Source organism: Chelonia mydas, chromosome 2 (assembly GCF_015237465.2).
Source record: "Chelonia mydas isolate rCheMyd1 chromosome 2, rCheMyd1.pri.v2, whole genome shotgun sequence".
Lineage (NCBI taxonomy): Eukaryota > Metazoa > Chordata > Testudines > Cheloniidae > Chelonia > Chelonia mydas.
The window spans coordinates 33,966,864-33,994,347 of NC_057850.1; the positions used below are offsets into that span (position 1 = coordinate 33,966,864).

At 43.5% G+C, this 27,484-nt stretch overlaps 1 long non-coding RNA gene across 1 annotated transcript in view; it reads left to right on the plus strand.

Annotated features, from left to right (window-relative positions):
* The window catches only part of LOC122464409, a 43,719-nt gene extending 18,435 nt beyond the window's left edge, over positions 1–25,284 (plus strand). The window contains exon 3 of the long non-coding RNA XR_006288395.1: positions 24,106–25,284. This is a non-coding gene — a long non-coding RNA (uncharacterized LOC122464409). The remainder of the gene's footprint in view (positions 1–24,105) is intronic.
* Positions 25,285–27,484: the final 2,200 nt, after the last annotated feature.

The following is a 27,484-nucleotide window of genomic DNA, read 5'->3' on the forward strand; positions in this document are numbered from 1 at the left end:
TGATGGTTTGACTGGAGCATTGCTCTTCGAAGGACAATTAACTCACTCCATATAAAGTGGTGTTGCCACATTCATTTTCCTGGAAAGGGGGGAGAGAGAATATTTGCATATGTTTTTGCAAATAAAGAGGATTGCTGCAATCTAATATCTTGACACTGTTACATAAAATTATGATTAGGCTGATTTAAATGGTGTCGAGACCAGGGGAGGGATAGCTCAGTGGTTTGAAAATTAGGGATTGGTCCTGCTTTGAGCAGGGGGTTGGATTAGATGACCTCCTGAGGTCCCTTCCAACCCTGATATTCTATGAGACACCGCTAGTGCTCACTCCAGGTCCTTATGAAATGCCTGTCTGAGAACCAAATCTTCATCCCTGTACAAATCCTGAAAAAGGCACATGGGTTATCCGTGGGGATGGTGGCATGGAATCAAAAATATGAGGTCACAGCCGTTACTACACCCCTTGGGCTGCAATAGCAACGGTGGCTGCTTTGCCGCTCTTCCGTGAGTGGGTTTGGCCAGTAGATTCTTCTCATCATGACCCAGCCCTCCTCCACCTGGCCCTGTAGTACAACTACAAAACATGCTACCCACAGATGGAATCCTTCCAGAGCGTGGCTCTATGGTAGGCAGGAGCTGCTCTTTAAAAGCCCTGCCTCAGTCATTGTGTGTCTCCTACACTGAACACTGTGTTCCCGTTTTGTGGGACAGAATGAGCTGGTCACCTAGTGCTACCCAAGTAAAAAGTTTCACATTTTGGAATTTCTTTTCCTGTCTTTTTTTTTTTTTAATCAAACAAATTCCCTGGAAAAGCCACATTAAAAGAATATGAAGGTTGCACAAATAAGCACCCAAAGTTGGAAATAGCCAAAGTTAAGGCTGCACATGCAGATTCTCTCCCCAGTAATCCCTCAGCAGGGGTGCCCAAGATGTGACCGCTTTGGTATAAAAAGGAGGAGACTGTCAGAGTATAAGAAGGGCCCTTTTCCTTAGAATGCTTTCCTGCCCTGGCCAGGAGTCACCTAAGCCTGCTGATCTTCCAGGCATATTGCAATGCCTTTCTGTTTGCGTGCATGTTGGTGGAGGTCTGAGGCTGTTGAAGATGGGATTTCTGTCTGGCAGAGAAGTGCGGTGACCATTGTGGGGGGTTGAAATCATTCTGGTCCGCTTACTACGCTTTGTCTGAGGACAGGTGCGGTAGTGTGGGAGAAGTGCTGCTGCTTTAGGTGGTTTTATGTTTTGAAACTCTGATGTTGTTGTTGTTGTGTTAAATGCACAGAGAGGGCACTCGGATCTGTGGCCAGGCACCCTTTATGTGGCTTCTTTTAAATCAAAATTGAAATAAATAAATACAGTCCTCAGAGCTGAAAGCCTGTGCTGTCATGTGGGTGTGACAGCTGGGCCAAGATTACCACCATCTCTGCAGTCTCCCTCATACAACCAATGAAATTGTTGCATGCAAATTACCTTTGGAGTACTGGTGGTGATTGGTTGAGTTACCTCAGCGATCATAATGGTCTAGGACTTTGGCATGTCGTAGATACGTGATGGACTGCCGCCCTACACCACAGGGATATAATTGGTAATATCAAAATGGCTGAGAACTTAACAATTGGATGGTGACAGACTGCAAAACCCAGTGATGACTGAACCTGGTGATATTCTGGACAAAAAGAGCTCTCAGCCGTGCTGTGGCTGCTTCTGTTGCTTCACACTGACTCAACAGACATTCTTGGCTTCGGAGGGACAAACAGAGTAACATTCCTGGAGTCTTATTGTATAGATAATAACAATGCAATTCTTTTTCCACATTCTCTCATTCAGTGTGGATATTTTATACAAGTGAGTTCCGTAGACTCTGGCATACGCATGGTTATGCACAGTTACTAAATGTTCCACATGCAAATATATTAGAAAAACTGTATTGTCTAAGATTGTCTTTTATGAGAAATAATTTGACCAGGTGATTAAATACTGTGTCATAATGTACCTGCACAAAGGAGAAGGATAGGATGCATGTGCAACTTTAACATGGGCATTTTTTGACTTCTGAGTGCTCAGCCATACTCCCGTAACTTTCTGTGTCCCATCCTGTGCACCTGCACAGGTAAATAAGAGAGCACAAGGTGCCCCTAATGCCCCTGCACCAGGTACCTGCATCAGGGTGAGAAAGGGAAGGAGCCTCTGCAGTGCAGCTTTTGTTTTCTTCCCTCCCACACAATAGGCAGGGTGGGGAATGGGTGGAGCTTTGGCTCTGACCCCTCAACCACTGCACGGGCATGATGGGCAAAATACATCACATTAGGTATAGGGCTGGTACAAGCTAAATTCCCCCCGTGGCAGGGGTGGAACCAAGAGGCACATTGTGACTGTGAATGTTTACAGCCGGTTAATAAAAGTTGTTAGTACAGTTTAAGAAACACCTGTGCTATCCCGGAAGCTTTAGTGTAACTATCCCTGAATCAGCTAAAGATTTTTTCTTATCTATACTTCTTTGCTTAACTCTGGGTATATTTTAAAGAGCAAATAGATTTGACAAGGGCGGATTTCAAATCCTATAGAATTCCACGTAGAAGCTAAGTACATTGTGAAGCAAGATGCCAGAGCCATACATCAAAGAAGGAACAAAAAACTGATTGTGAACTGATTCTTCTGAGTCTATAATACACACAACTCAAGGTGCACTTTTTTAGTAAGTTTTTATTGTAACCTTGCAATCATGGTAGTGTTTCCGTTCTAAAGCCTTGTTTTCAAGTATTTATGACTATGGATTGAAAACCAACTTTCACCTGAAAGTGGCTAAAGAAGTTCTTGCCTACCATATTAATTTGCTGTGAGGCTATCCTCTGTATGATTGTTTTCAGTAGAAGTAAACAAAGAAATATAGCTGTCAAGTATCAGGGGGCAGCCATGTTAATCTGTATCCACAAAAACAACAAGGAGTCCGGCGGCACCTTAAAGACTAACAGATTTATTTGGGCATAAACTTTCGTGGGTTGCATCTGAAGAAGTGGGTTTTTTACCCATGAAAGCTTATGCCCAAATAAATCTGTTAGTCTTTAAGGTGCCACCGGACTCCTCATTGTTTTTAAAGAAATATAGCTGTGGGTGTTAAGTCTTCTTATGTGGCAAACAGCTGCATTAAAGGAATTTAATTTTTTTCACTGAATAGTTAAGCCCCAATCAAGCAAAGCGCTTCCAACATTTGAGCAGTAACTACTTTGCTGCACCTCCTTAAGTACCTTGCAGAATGAAGGCCTTATATTGCACTTTTGAGAAGATGCAATGAATTTCCTTATATTTACCGTACATATATTTTCTGTTCCCAAATTAATGCTTGTGTTCTTTAGAGACAGGTATTTCTTATCTTTACCAGCCATCTGAGTATCTTCATTCATGTAGATTAACTAGCAGAAGAACAAAAATGGTAACATAATTTCTCCCTAGTAATACTTGACCAGAAACCTGCCCAGATTAGACTTTTGGTTTTTCTCAGCCCATTCATTGTGGGAAATCGCTTATTTTCTGTTCTCACCCCCTGCTTGCACCTCCCACATACGTAGGACTAGCATCAAGGTGCTGTGTATCAGTTCATAAAGGTTGTGTGCCTACACGTCACTTTCAGGATATATCCCAGGCTGGGGAAGCAGGAACGTCTGAATGCTGGTCTCCCACATGAAAGCAGGATGTGCTGCCAGCAAGCTGCAAGGCCAGCTACAGTTAGATTTTTCATTTAAATTTTGGCACAGTCTGAAGTCATTCCTGTTACTTCCAAGAATTGTTGCCATTGTATTAAAAAGAGTAAATTTGCTGCTGAGTTACTTACTGCCCAGAAAATCCAGCTGAAACCTGCTACTGCCAAATCTGAGGATTCAATATTGGACCAGGGCCTTTAAATAGCTTCTGCTGCTGAGGATTTTCTGCTGGCTAAAAAAAAGAGGGCTGATAAAGCTTTAGTTTGAAGGATTGGACATGGACTGTTAGAAACTGAAAATTGCCTCTTCTGGTATGGTTACTACCTATCCAGGTTCTTTTTGATTGAATCATCTGTTTTTTAAGCCCAGATTTGGTTGCCCAGTGTCAAGGATAAAAAACCCCAACTAATTCTCCTAAGTCTGAAAGACAGGGGCTCTGTTCATTGCTGTACTGTACCTCTGGTAATGCTTAACACTTTGACTCTTGCTGAGCCTACCTCTGCACCTTTGTTCTGCTGCCACATAGTTCCCACTGTAACTTTTCTTCTCTTGTGCTGATATAGTCACATTTGCTAACCCTTTTTCAGTATTTCTGAAAATACGCTTAATTTTATAGTAAACACCTGCAAATAAGTAACATGTTCAGAAGTACACTTGACTGTGTATTATATCTGTATCTGCAGAGGACTGTCATTATACCTCTCCTATCACATATGCACTTGGTAGCTATGTAGTTGCGGGAGATGCCCAAGCTGAAATATTTTTATCTCATATTTTTATTTCAGTGGAGTTTTTTGTTCCATCTGTAGATACATCTTCCACAACAGTTCATCCAGATCTGTACATGTGTACCAGGTAAACTGAACTAACTGGCTGTTTTCAAACCCTCATTGTGAATACTCTGTAGCATGACCAGATGTCCTGATTTTATTGGGACAGTCCTGATATTTGGGGCTTTTTTCTTATATAGATGCCTATGCCCCCCACCCCCTGTCCTGATATTTCACACTTGCTATCTGGTCACCCTAATACTCTAGTATGTACTCCGTGAGTTCCTCTGCATTTAATGACACTGTAACAGCAGAAAACCCTCCCTGATCACATATTGGACCATTGCTATCCTTTTGAAGGAATACTTCCTAATTTACTGCTAGGTTCTGTAGGAAATAACACAGCTCTATGATGATTTTCATGTATGATTATAAGAAAGGACTCCCAGGCCTGTGGATCTGGGTGCTGGTGTGAGCAGTCATACTAGGTGATTTTTGTGATGCAAGTAGTGATGCTAGTGTTTCTTAGCTGTTATATCAACAGCAGCCAATGTCCTTTTCATTTTCCTGTATAAGAGACTTGGTGTGTTGGATCTATATAATCTCTAACACAAACCACTTAAATACTCAGGGCTAGACTGAGAGTTTACTCTCAGGCCACAACAAGGGGCAGCTGGAAGTTGTTCCCCATGAGAAAAACTGGGAAGGAATTGTATCTCCGAGAATGCTGGTATATGCAGGGGAGACAGCAGAGTCTAAAACAGTAGCATATTGCACGGCTTACTTCTCAGGTGTATAGAGTAATCCACCATCCTGGCCTCAGTATTTATGATCCTTCATGAGTTGGAGAATGGCACTGGGGAGGAGAGAGAGAATGAACTGAATAAAACAGTCTTTGCAAACAGACATTTGAATGAAAACTGCCATTTTGCTTTGTTATTCAAAACCCCTTTTATTCATTTCCTAGAAACATCTGTACAAGCAAACTTTTGGTTTGCAAGGATGTTTGAGGAAAGTGTTGTGCATACTCATGAAAATATGTAATTGCATGAGTATTCATGCTGGAAATTTTCATGCAGCCATGCTGAAAGCTCCTCGTGGATTTGCCAATCATCCAATCCAAGAGCAGAAAAAATACAATCTGATTTCAGAGAGCACTCATGCTGCAAATACAGATAGTGAATATTGTGACAGCAAGTAATCCACAGGCTGAAACATGTTTACATAAATTGTTCACTTAATTTCAAATGAATAAATTTGCAAAAAACCTGTTACTGGATAATTAGTGAAAAGAGAGAGAAGCTAGATTATTCCCTTAAAATCATTCATGCTGCTCTACTGACCTCTTTTGTAAAACATGTAAAGGTCTATAGATGAAAAGCAGCATATAAGAGCTAAGTGTTGTTGTTGGTTATTGTTTACAGATTGTCTCCATGCAGTTATATAGTACATGGAAAAGTAAAAAGTGTCTTATATTTCAATATTTTAATTTTTGTTACCGTATCAGAGGAAGGGGTATATAGTAAAATACACAAGGCTAAAGTATTGCACTGCGGGTGCTAGTGTTATACTGCTGTCCTCTTCTGGAAGAACTCAGAACCCCTCAGGTGTGTGTCATAGGCCTCACAACAGCTATTGCTGAGTGTTCGTTAGCTCAAGTGACAGAGTGCCTCCTGCTGGAGCATAAGTCTGAGTTCCGACCCCACTGTTCCTGTGCAGGTGTGTGTAGCCACGGTGTGCTGTTGCAGGCTCCTACCCACTCCAGTATCAGGGGTCTCCACTGCCTCAGTTTCCCTTCTCCCCTACTTAATCAAATATCATACTGAAGTTATTTTTCTCAATAACCCTCCTCTTCTCGGTCTCATTTATTATTCCACTGGGTTGTAACTTAAAGCCAACATCTCCCCGCCTTCTCCTCCAGGCTCAACAGTTCCTTCCGGCCCTTCCTAGGACTCAATAGTTCTTCCAGTCCTGACCAGGGCTTCACCTTCCTCATATACCTGACTCTAGGGCTTCACAGACCTTTGCAGCGCTCCCAGCTGAGGCTTCCCCTCAGCCAGTTCCTGCTCCCCATGGTCTCGCTCCCAAACACTGCCTTGGAAGTCTGGAGAGTCAGCTCTACTCTACTGTCCCTCAGTCCTCACCAACTAAGGGAAGTCACAGACTTGCCTTATATACTCATGTAACTTCTATGTGACACCTTCACAGGACCACAATTCCCAAGATGCCCCAGGGAACAATGTCTCAGCGTGCCGTCTCTTAAAGAGACCAGACTTGAAACAGAGTTGGCTGGCCCCAGACTCCACCTACTCCTATCCTGTTATAAGTGTCAATCATAAAGACCTACAAAAATGGCCATAGATTTCTTAGCAGGTTTTAAGAATAGGATTTGAACTGTTGTGAACCACAGATACTCAGGAGAGAAAACTAGGGGAATGTATAATAGACTAGCTAACATATTTGTTTGTCACTGCCCTTGACAGGGTCAGAATCAGAACTACTCAACTTTTGCACTGAAACAACTACATATTGAAGCAACATATTCTTCTTCTAGGTATAGCTAACCAGGTGACTCATTGGTTTTCGTTTTAATCCACAGCAGGTTTTTATTTAATAGCTTTATGGTAATTCTCAAAAGTAGGGAATATAAACCCACCACTCTTGTTTGGTGGGATACGTGTGTACAAGCTCCACACTGGTGAACTGAGGAACAGCTCTGGGCCCAGAAGGCACTGTCCCGCTGCACCTGCTGGGCATGTGCATGTTCACACTGGAGGCCCGGCTCAGAAGGGAGCAGCTCAGTTTAGTCTGGGTGGACAGAGCAGGGGAGCAGTCGTGTGCTGCAAGCTCCTGGAGGGAAATTGCTGGGGCTCCAGATGGCTGAGACCAGGCCCAGCAGCTGAGCTGCCACAGGCCCTTCACCCCATGTAGGCAGGAACAATTGACCATTGCTGATAGAGGAAGACACTCTAGAAAGCAACCAGAGAAAACTCCAGGGGAAATCCAGAAACAGACTAGTGGCACTGAAGGAGGAACTGCAGCCGGGGTAGGAAGTGGCCCAGGGAACAGGCGTAAGGGTGCCCACCCCTCGGTCACCTATGTGAGCTATTATTCACAAAGTCCAGGGTTGGAACCCAGTGAAGCAGGTAGTGCCTGGGTTTCTCCACCCCGGCCACTGGTACTGGATACTTTTATTTTTTCAATTTTATTTTAGTTTACTATTTTATCACTTTGTCCAAGGGCCTGATTATTATACCCTCCATCACACTGAGTAGTATCTTATTTCCAAATAACGCCACTGACTTCGGTAGGACAATTAATTGTGAAAGTTACAATTCGCTGTGAGTAAGGGTATCGAAGTCTGGCCCAACAGTACTGTCAGTATAATTTGATTTAACTGGGTAGGTCTCCCTAAAGCTGTTGGAATGTTATGACCCCAAATACCTGGGGTTTAACAAATACTATGCTGTTTACCATAGATACCTCAGCTGTTTAATATCACTGAGCTTACTCAGACATGCAAATCCTATTGATTTCAGAGAGAGTCCTCAGAGGAACCAAGAGTGATCAACATAATTTATAGGTGCTTCTAATCCTTGGGCTAGGTCTCTTACCTCTCTCCATACAGATGTCCCATCCATACAGATGCCTCAGTTTCCATCACTGTCTGGGTACTTTAGTTCTCACTCTCCAACTGAAGCCACCCCTTCCAGGGTAACAACAGTCCTAAATAAACATGTAACCTGGGTGAATGGGGCTGACAAAAAGGGAACTAAAAGTTTGTTGCCAGGTAGATGAGAGATGGGGAAGACTGTGTGCTCCCCTTGCCAAGGGTGTTGTGCCTTGTGATTGGGTGAACCCTGGGGGATGGAATGCTGAATAAGCCAATGGGAGGGGGGAATGAGAGGAGGACAGCTCTGCCTGAGATAATGTGATCAGTGTCCTGACTGCCTGGCCCCACCTGAGGGGTTGCTTATTTTGCCCTGAATGGGGTTTACCAACCTACTCTGGAAGAGAGCAACGGTCTTGGAAACAGCGCAGAGGTCCCCTACACTGGGGGACTTTTTCCACTGAGTAACATCTATTGTTGCCCCTTCAGGCCTGCATTGTCTCATAAAGGTACACGGAGCCCTCTAGTGTGAAATAAACTAGACTAGTAAATCCAGGGAAATCCACCCTGGGGGTTATGTTACTTGCAGGTTGTATTGTGTTGATGTACCTACTCCAAATCAGTCTTCATCCTCCCTTTATATGCTTCTATATTTCACATTGTAAATAAAGTGTACATTGTTGTACATTATGGAAGTGTCAGAGTATATGTATGATGTATCAGGTGAGTCACAGGGGTAAGTATCAGATCAGGGATAGTTGAAACACATAGGGAGCTATGGTAGGGTGCCTGACTCCCTTAAACAGTCAAGTGAAGGTACCACCATTTAGTAGCTAAGGACCCTGGCTGTGTGTGACCAAAGCAGAAGGACACCAGCTAAGGGCTTCTGTTAATGATTAGCTGCCCTCCTGGGTACGGTAACCAATAAAACTTTACAAAAAATGCTCCAACACTAACAAAGTTTTACTTACCCCAAGCTCCGTCCACCTGCAGACTCTGCACCACGGTCCAAATACAATTCCTCTTCCTCAAAGTTCCCTGTCCTACCACATGGACACATCCTAGCCTCCTTTCATAACCTCTGCCTCAAAGCTTTGTTTAGCAGAGACCCAGAGCTCCCACCTCTATCCCAGTTTTCCCCTCAGTAGGAAGACACATGGCCTCTCTAGCATGGGTCTATTCCCACTCAATCTCTCAAAAGAGAGACACACCACTGGTCTTATTCCTACCCTGGTCTGTCTCTTGCTAAGGAAAGAGACCTACCTGTCTACAAATTCCCTTTCTGGCATGCTTTACTGCCAGTCCTATTGTCCCTTAGAACTGCAGCCGCAGAATTCCACAGGTTTTGGCAGAAACCAGGAATATGATTGTGCTGAACCTGTCGTCTGCCAGAAAGTACCAGCATATCCTGTTACAATCACCAGTTGTAATTTCGCTACATTGAAGCAATTTTGTAACTAAAGGTTCCAGGACCTGATCAAATAGTAAGGAAAAAATATGGTATCCTGACCTGGTAAATTTATAAACTGAATATTTATTTGCAACATGTGTAATGATTTCACTCACAATGTTTGTGTACAGCAATTCAACTACAGAAGTGTGTTCCCCAAAATAACATGTCCAAAACATAGATTAGATAACTCCATCAAATAATTTTCTGCAACTGTTACTCATGTTTATTAAGGTAGTTTCTATGCATGGGGCACAGGTCACTTGCTGGAGGATTCTCTGCACCTTGAAGTCTTTAAACCATGATTTGAGGACTTCAATAGCTCAGACATAGGTGAGAGGTTTATTGCAGGAGTGGGTGGGTGAGATTCTGTGGCCTGCATTGTGCAGGAGGACAGACTAGATGATCATAATGGTCCCTTCTGACCCTAATATCTATATGTCTGAGTCTATGACCAATCAAATATGGGGTCCCACTGTGTTAGGCACTGTACAAAGACAAAGTAGTAGATAGTCCTTGCCCTAAAGTTCTTACAATCTAAATAGACAAGACAAACACAGGATATGTCAGAGTGAACAATGTGATAGTAGTAAGAGTCATGTTAGGACCATGATTTTTTTCAGGGTGTGGATAAGTTTGAATGGAAAGAAAAGGGAAAGGGACATTGAATAAAAAGAAGTGAGGGGGACAAAGCAGGGGAGAAGAGGGTTTGTGGAGCAGGTGTGGAATGAAGCTGAGGTGAAGATACCGTGAAGGAAGCAGAGGGAACTGCTAATAAGCACAGGGCAATCAATTTTCTTTTGGTTTATAGTCAAGGAGTCCAAAAAAAAAAGGGCTTTAGATCATTTTGTGAATGTCTTTTTTTAAATAAATAAAGCCTGTTTGTTTCATATCTGTTTGATCATTCCATGCCCAGTATCTTGCAGTCTGTGTAAGAAGCAGTAATTAAGAACAGAGCAATTTGTCACACCAGATGAGACCAGTGGCCCACTTAGTTCACCGTCTGGTCGTTGACACCGCCATATATTCCAGAGGAAGGTGAGAGAAACCCCATAAAGGACAACTATGTAATGCTGGCCAGAAAACAAGATTTCCATTTTGTGAACAATTCTGAGATTTCAAAACTTGTTTTCATTCACATGTGGAACAAAAATCAAAGCTTTTCATAAAAACAAACGAGAGTGCTATCCTAGAACAGTCAATAGTCTGCGGGTAGGGCATTTACCTGGGAAGTGAGAGAGCCTGGTTCAAATTCCTGCTTTGTCTGATATCCCAGGTGAGCGCTGTAACCACTGGGCTTTAGAGTCAGTCTCTCTCTCTCTCTTGACAAATGAATAATTATGTATACAAAGTAGAACAGCTCCAACAGGACAAATTGAGAATAGCCAATTAAGCTCTTTGCTTCATTGTCTTGTGTTCACACTACTTTAACTTATGCCTTCTTCAGTATACTCGGCATGTAAAACACACTAGTTTGGGCTTCCTTACATGCCGGTACATTTAAGAGAGTCAGAGTATAACAAAGAATCTGATTTACACTACCTCCCTCGTCACCGTGGGTTAGTCACATTATTTTATATGATAATTACTATTCATTCTGAAAAGTGCCAAGTGGAGGATTTTTTTCTACATATTATGTTCCCTAAAATAATTGACACTCAGAACATTTGGATCCTCTAAATAGGACATTAGAAGAGATGTAGTCAATTGATTTGTTTAGTAGTGAAAGATCCCTGAGTTGGATTATGTGGCAGGGTAAAGAGAATCAGTTATCGTCCCAACAACCAGGGAGTTAATTATTTAGCCATACTTTTCATGGGTTTGAAGAGTGGAGCAAGTGAATTTGGCCAAATATTAGAATGGATGGAATATTTTTCTGAAATTTCAAATCAAAATTAAAAAAAAAGGAAAAAAGTGTTCCTGAAATTTAATCTGAATTTTTTTGAACTATTGAGCTGATATCTTTTTTGTGCATTTTGAAACTTCAAAATTTAATTAAAAAGGAGGAAAATGTTTTACAATAAAATATTTTAAAATGCTTCCCTCCTTTTTTTCCAACAAGTTCTTCTCAATAGCTTTACTTTCCATCATCACACATCTACTTGTAGTTCATAGATGTTATTAGGTTCCCCCTGTGTAAAATCCATTTTCCCACTATTCTTCTGCATCCCAATGGCATCACTTTAAAAGAATGCAAAACTTTATATTTTAATTACTGTGTGCAGCCTACTGACTTCCTGTCCAATTTGTGTCCGATCCATTAATAATTCATGCCTAAATTGCTCACCAAACTCAGCATCTAGCTTTTAAAAACAAACACCAAAAAATCCACAGTTTAATGTAATAGTAATTTGCTAGTTTTGCCTTTTTTCCCCCCAAATGTAAAAGTATGAATACTCCAATAGCATGATTTAAGGGCTCAAAAGAAAGCACTTTATGTCACAAATTTGCCAAGTGTACTCTTATTTAAGAAGTTTCTATGTAGGGTCCATTCCTGCAAGGTCCTCTATGTAATGAAGTAACAATACATTCTAGAAGTGCTTAATGCAATCTGCACTGTAGCCCTTGCCGTGGTGTCACTATGCAGCACAGGCTGCATTCGAAAGAGAGAGAGAGTCTGTCTGTCTCCAGCACCCGGAATAAAGAATCAGCTATGTATTCACTGAGTCCTCTCTCTTCTCCAACAATGGACACTAAACTGAGCAACTCCTGCAAGGCACTTAGGCCAGATTTTTAAAGCTATATAGATGCCTAAACATGCAGTTAGGCACCTAGGGAGATTTTCAAAAGCACCTATTGGTATTAGAGTAGCAGCCGTGTTAGTCTGTATCCGCAAAAAGAAAAGGAGGACTTGTGGCACCTTAGCGACTAACAAATGTATTTGAGCATAAGCTTTCGTGAGTGAAGTGAGCTGTAGCTCACGAAAGCTTATGCTCAAATACATTTGTTAGTCTCTAAGGTGCCACAAGTCCTCCTTTCCTATTGGTATTGTTTGCTATTGCAGGGCATAGAAGTCTAGTCCTGGGAGTTCTCATTAAGCGCCATTAATGCATTAAGGCCGCTATCCTGCAATGAGGTCTATATGGGCAGATCCCTGTGTGGAATCCTATTACCATTCCTGGAGATTCTTGAGAGTGAAAGTGTCTGTCCATACAGAGCTCAGGGAAAGATAGGAGCCTAAGGGCCTGATTCTGCAAAGTACTTAAACACAGGCTGAACTTTAAACATGTGAGTAATCTCATAGAAAGTAATGGCCAATTCAGCAGGCCATCCCTAGGAACACTCACAACCTTAGCTTAACACACGCTCTTAGTGCCTTGCAGAATCCGGGCCAAAGTGAGTACTTCACATATGCATTATATCCCATATATATTTTACACAAGACTTTTTTTGTATGGGCTGATGTTGTTGTACATTGAAAACAATGACTTATGTGAGAGTACGTTGGAGAGAAATTTCTCCTCATGCGATCAGTTAGCCACAGAATATAAGATTGCATGATATCCCCAAAATAATTTGGAAGAGAACAGCATAAATGCATGAGTATTGATTGGTTTACATCAACAAAATATCAGATTGCCACATAATAATTTGTCTAGCCTACTTCAAAGATAACAATGGTATGGATATATGAGGATAACTTTCTTCTTACCACAAAAAGGGCTTTGAGAACACAAAGATGCCACTGCTCTTGACAATTAAGGAGTTAACTCCAATTCCACATGCTATATGCCTGTAGGGTACTATTATGTATGGAACACCGCTAGCACATGTGGATGCTATAGGAATTATAATATTATCGAAGTTATTTTAATATTCAATAATCTGAAATATATTTTGATTTATTAAAATGTGATCAGTAGAAATGCAGAATAAATATATATTCATAAATATAATTAATACATATATAATTCTGAGCACTTATAGGCTACTTTGTTTTTATATTCTTGACATCTGATAACTACTTAAAGCTTAAAATACACCTGTGCACAATTTTATATATCAGTAATATATTAATATTTCTATGGAGATTCAAAACTACATTAATCTGTTCTGTATAATATTAATTGCCATCTCTTTTTTTGCATTTAAGTCTGTTTGTATCAAATTAAGCCTTCAGTTGCCATATCGCAACATTTTATCGTTATCTGGGGTTTCTTTAACTGGAAATTCAGAGGAGACTAATGATCGAAAGGAAAGAGACCAGAGCTTCCATATTCTTGCTCAGTTTTCCTCCAGTTAGGAGTTACTGGAGAATTAATTTGCCTTTGCTGTAGATGTCAGACCTGTCAAGTCCAAATAGTACATAGACCTTACTCCTCCTCTTCAAGTGTTATCTCCAATACAGAGGTTGTCGACCACCACCTTCCATCTTTCGCAGTCGAAAAGGAGTTGTAAAACTTCCACTCTCCTTTTGATACCATCCATCTGACAATATTTCCAATGATACTGGCTCTCTTTATTCCTCTCCCTGGTTTGCCTGTGATCTTGCCTATTAGTCTGAGTGCTGGAAGCAAGTTATGCTGTGACTGGTGAGAAACGTGTCCACAAAAAGATGTTTTTCTTTTACCTTGGATCTCAAATAATTGTGCACTTTTAAAATTCATCTTTCTCATCACCTTTTTTTAAAAAAAACTGGATAACTAAAACTTTGAACATTCTTCCTAAACACCAATACTCAAATGCTTGGAGTGTCATTTAAAAAAAAATCTATTTTAAGTCTATTAAGAAACTTCTTAGAAACTATAAAACTCTATAGTGTTTTTTTTCTTTTTCTGTATATATATCAAGACCCATCCTCTTACTGTACCAGTGGATTTCAGTATTAAATGTATAGTGTATAGTTTCCATTTTTAAAAAGCTGAAAGGGAAGGTGAAATGGATAGAAGATGGACAGATGGTGTATGCGTTTATGTTGTATGTATATAGATATTCTATTTTGAGGCCTTCAGATTCCTTTGATAGTGCCTGGGAAGATAAAAATACTCTCTAATGGAAGCAGAAGAGTCAGCCTCTGTCAACTATAAAGTCTGTTTTGCTTTAAAGGGTCTATCAGAGGTTCTGCACTTACAGTAATAATGTGGAAGATATTACTGTAGTATTAACAGGTTAGGTGTGATTCAGGCTGCAATGGATTCGAGTTCTTAAATCTTCATTTTGAGACAACAAAAGACTGACATGAAAACTGAAGACACAAAGATGATCAATGGACATGATACCATTTTAAGTGTTGAGAATACATAAACTTGTAAGGTAGAGAGAAAGGAATACATGACCTTATAAAAAGACACAGATAAATATAACATAAGAACAGCCATACTGGGTCAGACCATTAGCCCATCTAGCCCAGTATCCTGTCTTCCAACAGTGGCCAATACCAGGTGCTTCAGAGGGAATGAACAGAACAGGTGATCATCGAGTGATCCATCCCCTATTGTTCACTACCAGCTGCTGGCAATCAAACGCTAGGGACACCCAGAGTATGGGGTTGCATCCCTGACCATCTTGGCTAATAGTCATTGATGGATGTATCCTTCATGAACTTATCTAATTCTTTTTTGAACCCAGTTATACTTTTGGCCTTCACAACATCCCCTGGCAATGAATTCCATAGTGTGATAGACCCAGGCCAGTTGGGTACAGCAGAGTAGTCTTATTGGAATCCAGGAAGTGGGCGGGCAAGGCCCGCCCATTGCTAAAGGATCCCCCCCCCCAGCCTAAGAGGGGGGTCCACAGGACCTGGGAAACCAAATAATTACGGGGGACAACTAATGAACAACAGGGACAGGAGTGCGGTCAAAGGGTCAAACGAAGGGAACAGGACGGGGACACCGAGCAGAGAACCCCGGACAGCACCCATTGCTCCTCAAAGGCGTCAAGGGAATCAGTGGACGCTGCCCAGAGGAACTCTGCCCGGAGGTGTGAATGGACGGAGGAGCAAAAGTAGGCCCCACAGTCACAGGAGACTCCATCGGCCAACCTCCTCACCCTGGTTTTATAGATGGCCACTTTAGCCAGGGCTAGGAGGAGGTTGACCAGGAGATCCCGCGACTTAACGGGGCCACGGACAGGGAGTGCATAGATAAGGAGGTGAGGGGAAAAGTGCAACCAAAATCTTAACAAAATATTCATGAGGAGCCGGAATAGGGGCTGCAGCCTGGTGGACTCCAGGTAGACGTGCACAGGGTTTCCCTCACGCCGCAAAAGGGGCACGTGTCCGGGATTGGGGTGAACCGCGCCAAGTACACGCCCGTGCTCATGGCCCCATGAAGGAGCCGCCAACTAATATCACCGGTGGGCCTCAGAACCAAGGTGGAATATAGGCTAACCCACCGGGGCTCCTCACCCTCTAGAGGTGGCAGGAGGTCCCACCACTTTTTGTCAGGGTGGGACGCGAGGGTGAGGACATGAAGGGTGTGGAGCACGAGCATGTAGAGAAGTTTCTTTGGCGCGGTCTGAAACCGGACCGGCTGCAACTCGCGTAGCCGGCTCACGGTGAAGGGCCGGGGGGGTCGGTTGGGTCCACGGGGCAGGGGCCCAATGAAAAGGTCCAGAGGGCCTGGGGTGGAGGCATGCCCTCTCGCAGGACCCGGTCGAGGTAAACCTGAGCAGCGGGCGGCAAAGCGGCCCTCACCTCCTGAAGTACGCGCAGGGCGGTACGAGGTCTGGAGAGCCCCATGCGCTGAGCGAGCATCAGGGGATCCAGCCAGTCTCCCCGGTCGTAGTCCAGGAGGTCTCCGACTTTGGTGACTTCTGCCAGGACCAACCTCTGGCGCACCGAGGGGGACTCCGCCGCCTGCACACGGAGGTAGGGGTTGTGTAGCAGGGGCTCCGCGAGGAGATCTTCCCCCACGGAGGCCGCCACGGACCTGGTCGCTGCAAACAGTTTCCAGGTCCGGAGGAGGTCCTGGTAGAAGACCGGCAGCCCGGAGAGGTCTCGCGGAAGACCCCTCGGATGGAGATAAAGGAGCTGCCGGTCATATCGGAGCCCTCGGAGGCGGCGCAGGAAGGCGTGCGCCAATATGCTCCACGCCGGACTACCTGCACCATAAAGGAGCCTCTGCAGGGCCTGGAGGCGGAAGACATGGACCTGAGTGCGGAGGCACTTCAGGCCCTGCCCTCCCTCCTCCAGGGGCAGATGGAGAACCCCTGCAGAGACCCAGTGCAGTCCTGACCAGAAGAACTCCAGAATCAATTTCCGGAGGTTGGCCAGGAAATCTGGGGCTGGGACCAGGGTGTTGAGCCGGTACCAGAGCATGGACAGGACTAGTTGGTTGAGCACCAGTGCCCGCCCCCGAAAGGACAGACACCGGAGCAGTCCTGTCCACCTCCGGAGCCGCTCTACCACCCTGCCCTCTAAACCTTGCCAGTTCTCCGGTGGAGACGGATGCGTGGCAGAAAGATAAACGCCGAGATAGAGCAGCGGACCCGCGCCCCACCGGATGGCTTGAAGCGCGGGTGGGAGGGAGCTCGCCTGCCGCCAGTCCCCTACCACCAAGCCAGAGCTCTTGACCCAGTTGACCCGGGCGGAGGAGGCTGCCGAGTACACAGCCTGGCAAGCCTCCACCTGCGCCAAGTCGCCCGGGTCCTGGACCACGAGGAGTACATCGTCGGCGTATGCCGACAGGACCAGCCGCAGCTCCGGCTCCCGTAGTGCCAACCCCGTCAACCTCCTGCGGAGGAGACAGAGGAAGGGCTCAATCGCGAGAGCGTACAGCTGGCCCGAGAGGGGGCACCCCTGCCATACTCCTCACCCAAAGCTGACCGGTTCGGTCAGGGTCCAGTTGAGCCTGACCAGACACTCTGCGGAGGCGTACAGCACCTGGAGAAAACCCACAAACTGGGGTCTGAAGCCAAACGCTCACAGCGTGCTCAGGAGATACCCGTGATCCACCCTGTCAAACGCCTTCTCCTGATCCAGGGACAGGAGGGAGAACGACAGGCCGTTCAGCAGAGTAGTCCTATTGGGATCCAGGAAGTGGGCAGGCTAAAGCTCGCCCACTGCTAAAGGATCTCCCTCCAGCCTAAGGGGGAGATCCACAGGACCTGGAGGCCAACTAATCACGGGGGACAACTAATGAAGAACAGGGACGGGAGTGCGGTCAAAGGGTCAAAAGAAGGGAACCGGACGGGGACACCGAGCAGAGGACCCCGGACAGTGCCCACCGCTCCTCAAAGGCATCAAGGGAGTCGGTGGACGCTGCCCAGAGGAACTCTGCCCGGAGGCGTGAACGGACAGAGGATCGGAAATAGGCCCCGCAGTCGCAGGAGACTCCATCGGCCAACCTCCTCACCCTGGTTTTATAGATGGCCACTTTAGCCAGGGCTAGGAGGAGGTTGACCAGGAGGTCCCGCGACTTAGTGGGGCCACGGACAGGGAGTGCGTAGATAAGAAGGTGAGGGGAAAAGTGCAACCAAAACCTTAACAAAATATTGGTGAGGAGCCGGAATAGGGGCTGCAACCTGGCGCACTCCAGGTAGACGTGCGCCAGGGTTTCCCTCACGCTGCAAAAGGGGCAGGTGTCTGGGATCGGGATAAACCGCGCCAAGTACACGCCCGTGCTCACTCAGGGGTGTGGATTTTTCACACCCCTAAGCGACATAGGCCAGGTCTATGCTACTTCTGTATAACTGTCATCTCTTTTCCAAGCTGAATAGTCCCAATCTTTTTAATCTCTTTATACAGAAGCTGTTCCATACTCTTAATCATTTTGTTGCCATTTTCTGTACTTTTTCCAGTTCTAATGATATATATAAAATATTTGAGATGGGGTGACCCCAACTGCATGCAATATTCAAGGTGTAGGTGTACATAGATTAATATATTGGCATTATGATATTTTCTGTCTTATCCATCTCTTTATTTATTATTCAATATCTTCATTAATGATCTGGAGGATGGTGTGGACTGCACTCTCAGCAATTTTGCAGATGACGCTAAACTGGGAGGAGTGGTAGATACGCTGGAGGGTAAGGATAGGATACAGAGGGACCTAGACAAATTCGAGGATTCGGCCAAAAGAAATCTGATGAGGTTCAACAAGGACAAGTGCAGAGTCCTGCGCTTCGGGTGGATGAATCCCATGCACTGCACCGAATGGCTAGGCAGCAGTTCTGCAGAAAAGGACCTAGGGGTTACAGTGGACGAGAAGCTGGATATGAGTCAGCAGTGTGCCCTTCTTGCCAAGAAGGCTAACGGCATTTTGGGCTGTGTAAGTAGGGGCATTGCCAGCAAATCGAGGGACGTGACCGTTCCCCTCTATTCGACATTGGTGAGGCCTCATCTGGAGTACTGTGTCCAGTTTTGGGCCCCACACTACAAGAAGGATGTGGAAAAATTGGAAAGAGTCCAGCGGAGGGCAATAAAAATGATTAGGGGACTGGAACACGTGACTTATGAGGAGAGGCTGAGGGAACTGGGTTTATTTAGTCTGCAGAAGAGAAGGAGGGGGGATTTGATAGCTGCTTTCAACTACCTGAAAGGGGTTCCAAAGAGGATGGATCTAGAGTGTTCTCAGTGGTAGCAGATGACAGAACGAGAAGTAATGGTCTCAAGTTGCAGTGGGGGAGGTTTAGGTTGGATATTAGGAAAAACTTTTTCCCTAGGAGGGTGGTGAAGCACTGGAATGCTTTACCTAGGGAGGTGGTGTAATCTCCTTCCTTATAAGTTTTTAAGGTCAGGCTTGACAAAGCCCTGGCTGGGATGATTTAGTTGGGGATTGGTCCTGCTTTGAGCAGGGGGTTGGAGTAGATGACCTCCTGAGGTCCCTTCCAACCCTGATATTCTATGATTCTTTCCTAATGGTTCCTAACATTGTTAGCTTTTTTGACTGCTGCTGCATATTGAGAGGATTTTGCCAGAGAACTATCCACAATGATTCCAAGATCGCTTTCTTGAGTGGTAACATCTAATTTAGAGCCCACCATTTTATATGTATAGTTGGGATTATGTTTTCAAATGTGCATAACTTTGCATTTATCAACATTTGAATTTCATCTGCCCATTTTGTTGCCCAGTCACCCAGTGTAGTGAGATCTCTTTACAGTCTATTTTGAGTATTTTTTATCATCTGCATATTTTGCCACCTCATTGTTTAGCCATTTTTCCAGATCATTTATGAATATGTTGAACAGCACTTGGTCCCAGCACAGATCCCTGGGGGACACCACTATTTACCTCTCTCCATAATGTCAGGTGTGAGTGGGAGAGGAGTTCCAGAATGAGTAGAGACAGGAAAGTCATATATTTTGTACACAAGTGATTAAACTTTCTCCCATGATGTGTTACTCTGTAACACCAACAGCCCCTCGGAGGCAATGGGCAGGTTCGAACCTGGGACCTCTGGAGCTAAATGCATGAGCCTCTACTGAATGAGCTAAAAGCCACATGCCTCTTAGCTAAGGCTGGAGCAGATTCATTAATCTCTAAGCTGTTTTAGAGGGGACAGAGCACCACACCCAGGAGGTGTGTGGGTTATAACTGCACATAATTTAGGACCTGAGCCCTAGAAGTTTTTGGGGTAGTTAAAGTGCAAACCTGTCCTAACATAACCCTGGATCTTGCCCCATGCTCCTGGGACAGGTTATTATAATATACCCTTCTATCTTGAAAAGAAGAGCAAAGATTTCCAAATTATCCATAAAACTAAATATGACATACAAGGATCAGATTTGATCTGGTCTGTATTTGTGTTCTTTTTTCATGGAGTGAGGCATTTGCGGCCAAAGTCCCTAGGACTCTGACTCAGCTGCTGCTGAACTTTGCACAGAATGTAACTTCTGTCACAATTCATTAGAAGATATTTACATTTTTCCTTTGTTCTTCTTTGGCATGGAGTCTAGAAACCTCTTTTTCACTTGGAAATGCTTTCCCCCTTTTCCCCAGGAGACAAGAGATACTTTTGACAACTAAATATATTCAAATGCATTATTCAAATAACAGGAGCAAAGCTAAGGTTGTACATTAGTAACCAAGTTAAGAGGCAACAGTTAATATTATGACTGCCAGGAAAGCTGAGTGAAACCTTCCAAGAAGAATTTGACATGGATTCACTTTTTTTCTTAAATGATGGACCCAGTTGTGATGGATTTGGAGCTCCCTGTAACAATTTATGAATACTGCATCTTGACCAGGCTGTTGTGCTGTTTACTGAATGCAAATAGTGAGTTAATTCAAAGCAAGAAGTGGGATAGAACTCCTGTTATGTGAGTCTCCACAAACACTTGGAGGATAATGCAGAGCAATTCATCTTGATCCTCCTGCTGGGCCTGACAGACTGGATTTTACATGACATATTTAGCCCTGGTGTGGCGGGGGGTGGAGGACCAGAAGCCTCAGAAGGGTTTAAAGACACCCTGTCAAGGAAGGGTTCAGACAGTGAAAGGGAGGCTGAGGCAAAGTCTGCTGGGGAGCAGGCTGAGCCCCAGACTCCAGAGGTTGGGAGTTTCACATTTTGGGGTATAATCCAGACCAAGAAAGGATTGTGTCACCCACCTGCCCTATAATCCTTAAATGCTCTGCTGCAGCAGCTCCCAGTCTGGATGCTCCCAGCCAGCATACAAACATGCACTGTGCATTCAGCCATCCTGGTTCAGCAGTTCTGACTCCAGTAGCCTGTTTGTTACATCATAACCACACTCCATTCCCCAGCAGCCTTGGTTACTGGTAGCCAAGTGACCCCAACACACTCCCAGCCCTGAATTTCCCAAAAAATGTTTGCCCTGAAGAGTCCACCCTCTCGTGGACCGCTCAGAGAAATAATAATGTTTGTTTGCTCCTTTAAAGAGCCCGTATATAGAAGCCTGCCACATTTACTGGAGTTAGTTACTTCAAGTCAAACACAGCACTGGGTTGGTTTAGATTAAAATAAAACAATTTTATTAGCAACAGGACATCTGATAAGTGATATCAAGTAAAAGAAATAAAGGTAGAGATGGTTACAAGCAAATAAAAGTGGAAAACCTGTATCTAAAAGTCTAAAACTTAATCTAGCAAGTCACAAAGTTTGTTTCAGATGGTTTCTCTCACCAATTATTCTTTGTCCAGCATGGTTGACAGTTTGTCAGTCAAGACCTTTCTCAGAAGTATGAGGTGCTGATTTCCCTGGTCTTCCTAGGTGAAAAATAGAAGTGGCATCTCTGTCCCTTATATTCTCAAACAGTTGTCTTTGAGAACAAAGTCAGGAAGGCCTTCAGGGGATTCAGTCTCCTGCATCTCTGTCTCTGGTGCAAGAGACATGTTCATTCTCTGTCGCTTGAATTAAGGCTCAAGACAACCCCACTGGTTTGCTTGATAGCTTTTTTTTACAGCTAATATGTAAATTGATGTAAACCCACATTCCTTTGTCTGGGACAGCCCTGATTGTCACCTTTACCTAGGCTAGGCTTAGGCTTCTTAAATGTGTTCTAGCAACATTATACAGGGGCAATTAATAGCATCAGATAAGTTTAACACATGCATTTTACAATTATATTAATGATCACTGTGCTTTTAGTTTCAAATGATACCTTACAAGGCATATTTTGTGTAGAGTGTGAATACAGGGGTGCTTAGGGTAAGCTATGTCTGCCGAAATCTTAGGTAACATAGATATTGCATATAGACTGTTTGTTTTTTTTAAAAAATCCTTTTCTTACATTTTACTGTTTCCTTCTGTTAAGATAAAACAATACTTTGCTTTAAGAAGACTGTGTGGTGTCACTGTATTCACCCTTGGGTGATGGTGGGTGTCTCTCTCATCCCAAAAGTCCTCCCCTGGCTGCTGCTATCACTGTAGAACCTGTGTGGGGTTCTGAACGAAGTCCCCCAGCTGAATGTCTTAGAGAAGACACCCCCTTCCAGGGCCATAAAGCAGTCTAAATAAAAAAGGCAAGAAAAATAATCCTGTAACCCTCAAAACAAGCCAAGCTCACCACACAGTTCCCTGCAAGGCAAAAGGGAGTAGTTTCTGAAGGGGATCTGTGTTCCTAACACTCTTGTGTCCATAGGATCCAGGCTGAGCATCTTGGAAACAAAGCAAATGTAACCCTTCTGTCAGCTGAAGTTGGCAGCAACAAGGTTCAATATCTAGGAGTTCCTTTTAAACAATACAACACAGAACCAGCTTGAGCCTCCACCCAGTAACCTGGAAAAATTACACAACACCCAGTGGGTGCCTCTAGAGGCAATACTTCCCCTCTCACAAGCAAGAGTCTGAGTATAGAAAGAAACTTTTAATAAAAGGAGGGAAGTAACCTGGCATTAAATTGGGAAAACGCTGCAAGCAGGATTCATAAACATAAAAGCATGCGCAAAACACCCACCCCAGAGTACTTTGCTGGAATGAAGAAACTTTTGCCTCAGGTTCTTAATTCCAGCAACCAAAACATGCCCAACCCTTTTCCCTCCACCACACCCCACTTATAGTTGCTGTCCTTGGTCAGTGAAGACCCAGAGTTCAGAGGTGCATCTCTGCGAGCTCACTTCCCATTCTGGTGTGAAAGGGGCACCTTGCTCTCTCTGGCATCAGCCACCCTACCAGCCACTCACTGCTCCACACTGCACCCTCTGGGATGTCATGAGGTCCCACCATTTAACACAGCTCTCAATGATTTCAGCTATTAGTAGAAGAGCCTCACTGCTAGTACAGACTGGGCAGTCTCTTGCATCTGAGACACTGTCCCAAAGCAGGCCTAATGCTCAGCAATTTCAGCTCTATTAGTGTACAATTTAATCAGCTCTATTATTACACAGCAGCAAGAGGAAAGGTCAAATAATGATTAGGACACCCAAGCAGAGCCCACACCCCATACAAACAGTTACCCACCACCCTGTCTCAGCTGTAGGCTTTGGCACCCATGTCCCCTGCCTAGCGAGTACAGTTTAGTTGAGGGTGAGCCCCTCAGTCAGCTTATGCCAAGCATAATTCTGTTGCCCTTGATTCATACAACGAGGATAACAACCCTATATTATCCCTTCCCACATTAACAAAGTCAGTTGTGATCCAACACCAGCCAAAAGGGATCATTTGTGCAAAAGCAGTCCCAGCAGGCCGAGCACCAAGACAGGGTGGGTGTGCCCATGCAAACAAGGTTGGCTCCTTAAGTCCTCTTATTACTAGATGTCAGGGGAGAGCTCATTCAGACCCCGCTTACACAAAGGAGATCCCTCTTCTTCAGTGGAGCCAGGCAGCAGAGGCTCTTCAGCAATTTTCTTGATAAGCAGCTCCTGCTTTGTTGGGGTAGGAAGCTCTGCTTACATCAGCATGCCACACTGCACTGGGCTTGGATCTCCCCCTTGAAGGAGCCAGCCCTCTCCAGGCTTAATGGGCTCTTACAGGTGTGCTATGTTGGGGCTTACTGTGTTATGGGGAGCTCTTAAACCCATTCCTGCCTGGGCTGAGAACCTGTCCCACCACAGCACCCTTGGCTCTATAGATGCAACACATAGGAAATAATGATGAAATAGAGTACAATAATTATTACCAGTGTTCTGTCCAGTAGTAGCCTTTACAAGTCTCTGCTTTCAGATAGGCAAACAGCTTAGAGAATGTACTGGTTTATTATATGATGTTCTGTCAAATGAATTCCCTTGTTCTGCAGATACTAAACCGCAGAAGCAAAGGAAGTAGGTTTTCAAAGAAAACTGGGGTTTATATTTGATGACAAAGAGCAAATCTGGAGCTGTCTTCTGCCAAACTATTGATCTGCCACCTGAATATTGGTTGTGCGTGAGTAACAAGAGACTGTGGACACTGGAAATCATAAAAGAAAGCAGCAACTAAAGAGCATATTTGCTGCATACACCAGCATCAAAATCTGCCTTTGTTAGGGCTGAATGAAAACCATCCTTATCCTGTTGAAATCACCTTCTCAGGTCGCAGCACAGCTGGTTGGATTATCTATGAATGAGGGCATTTTGTCCCTATCCAGAGGTACTGGCAAACAGCAAGTATTCTGCTTCCAATCCATTGGGAGTTACACATTGATGGGTTTGAATCCTTTATACAGAATAAAGCCAATCACTTTGGGATATGGCAGTTTGGGACATTAGCATGCAAGTCCATGGCAGATTGCGATCATACAATGGGTAAATCCTCACAGTATTTCAGTTGTCCAATTTGGAGCGAACCCTACAGAAAAGTGTCCAAGTTTTCTGAAATATTGGGGCACCTGTTTATCCACACTGGGTATCCCTGATGCTGTTCACAAAGCTTACAACACTCATTGTGCTTTATTATATTGCACCAGTAAATTAGACAGAGGATTGCCCATGGATAGCAAAATAAAGGCTGAATTCTGCCAGACTCTTAATGGAAAGGCACTTGGATCCATTCTGGCCATAAAGATATATCATGGGGAAGATTTTTTTTTAAATGCACACAAGCCCAACGAACTCCTTGAAGCAACTAGATGGTCCTTGCTTCTGCAATAAACATGCACCCAAATATCACTGACAAATTACTATAGGACTGTGTAGCATTTTATCATTAATTTTCCAATTTTGTCAATTTTTATTGGTGGACAAAATGAATGTATTCAAATAAATGGGACTGTGTTTTTAGAGCTCTGACATTTGTGATCAGTAACAACATTTTGGCAGCACATTCCTGGAGGAGCAATTATTGATTCACTAGTGGGTTCACACACCGCATACATAGTTCTATAATTCTGTAGTAACTCAGGACCAATTTCCGCAACAAAATTTTGCAAATTCAGCAGCACTCCTGTTGCAATGGAAACAAGGGCAGCAGCTGTTTTCAGACGTACAATTTCCAAATTGCACTAACTACTCAATTACTAGAACACTAACTTTTCAAAATTCCAAGTCCAAAGTAACAGACCTAGTTATGTTTTCTCCATTGCTGGGAGTGCTGCAGCATATGGCCATTAGTAGAAAAAATAAAATTCCCCCGAGAAACAGTCCCTTGAAAAGTAGTGGAAAGGTTACAAATAATTCTATGGCATAGTGTGTGTGTGCCTAAACCTGTTTAAACGCTTTTCCTTTTTTTTCTTATGTATTTGGTTAAGAATATGTGATTTTGCTAATAGTACAGCTCTCATTGTTACATTGCATCAAAAATGAAATAATAAAATCCATGCCTAATGTGACTATATATTCACTCCAGTAAACCTGCAGCTGCATGATTTGTCACTCATGCATAGATCTATATATGGTAAAGTGGGTAAACACTGCATAAAGTATATTTTGTGCCTCCCCGGTCTTGGACAGATTAGCACAAATTAAATTTCACACTAATCTGCCCATGGTCAGGAGTGCTACATTAGGATCTAGGGGATTCAGCTAATTGTGAAAAAAATATTTTTGTGCTATTTGAATAATGTGTGAACCAGCCATCTACTGAGCGAGAGAGCGAGACAGAGAGAGAGAGATTATATACAGCAAATATTTACGGGAGATCTCTCTAACTATGTGTCTATCAATGCTGAGTCAATAATTCATAATGAATAATTTCTGTGTCTCTAAGCATATCATGATTTATTCACATTTTTATCATTTGAATTTACTCAGCACATTTTGGCTAGTTTTTTTTTTCTTTCTTTACTCTGCAGATTGATCACAAATATTTTTCTGCATGTATTCAATACTTGATATTCAAAATTTAGGCTGTCCTACTTAGCTGCAATTGGCCAACCAAGTCACATGGTACTCTTTCTGTTCCTTTACTGGATAAACATAATTCAAAACAGGAGAATGTACTGAACTGCTAGCAGGAGGATGTCCAGGATCAGAAGTTTATACTCACAAGCCATGTGAAACATGATTTCAGGAGCTTGAGTACCCACAGAAATATGGTTCACATTGAGATAATTTCTCTAGGGTCAGGACCCATGCCAGATATTTAGCACAAAGAAATATGTACATGCATCACGCATAAGGCTTGGACCAACTTTTTAAAATGTAGCCTTTCATGGCTCTTACAAAAATAAGCTACATCTCTTCACTGGCTTGGCTCTGGAGCTCACTGAAGCTTAGGACAGTCCAGTGTTTGGATGGGAGCCCTTCAGATAAAACCCATGTGCGATATGATTGGTCAGGTAGGAGGAAACAGTCCTCTTATTACTAAATCAATAATGGTTAATATGCAGCAACATCATACTTCCCCACAGGAGACCACTGATGCTCAGTTGCCACATCCTAAGAATTTTTGTTTCCCCTGTGGAAACAGCAAGTATGAAAGTCCTGTGACTAATAATGATGGAAAATAAATGAATGCATTTCATCACACAAGCCCACTTTTGACTAATTAAAAATATATATATATATATATATATATATATATATATATATAAAAAAAACCCTCCCTTGGGAATAAAACTTCTTATGAGAAATATTTGCATTCTACTCTTGGAGCCCACAAACCCACAGAAATAGCATTCTTTCGGCATTTCTGTAGAATAGCCCCATTTTTTTCAGAAGATGAGTGCTGGACCAGAGATAGCAAGACCTTACCCCCTCATTGTCAGAATGGTTGTAGAAATCCAGCTGTGATACATTAAAACAAAGTTCAGAGACTCCCCTTTGACCTGGCGGTGTCCCCCTGGAACTAGCAACAAATGTGTATATGCCTTTGTCCACATTTTGGACAACAGCAATGGTTCATGAGTTTCACTGCCAAGATTCATGAATTGTAGTTTTTTCTCACACTCTCCATACATATACACCATTGCTTGCCAGTGTCCAGTATTTATCCCTTTATCCCATGTCTCTTCCCTTTTATGGGCTGGTACAGCATATGCTGATGTGTTAGACGAAGAGACTGAGTGAGTCACTCACATTTTTCAGCAACAAGTTCTACCAAATTCATTAGATTGCTGTGAGATGTAACCTGGAATGCACATTAAGGTGTTAATGGAGTGTCTATGCTTGGTATCAGGTTTTCATGCTGAGTTGCGCTGGTGTTTATCTAGTTTTATTATAAAACCTAATGTAAATCCTTAGACAGATATTCTATTTTAG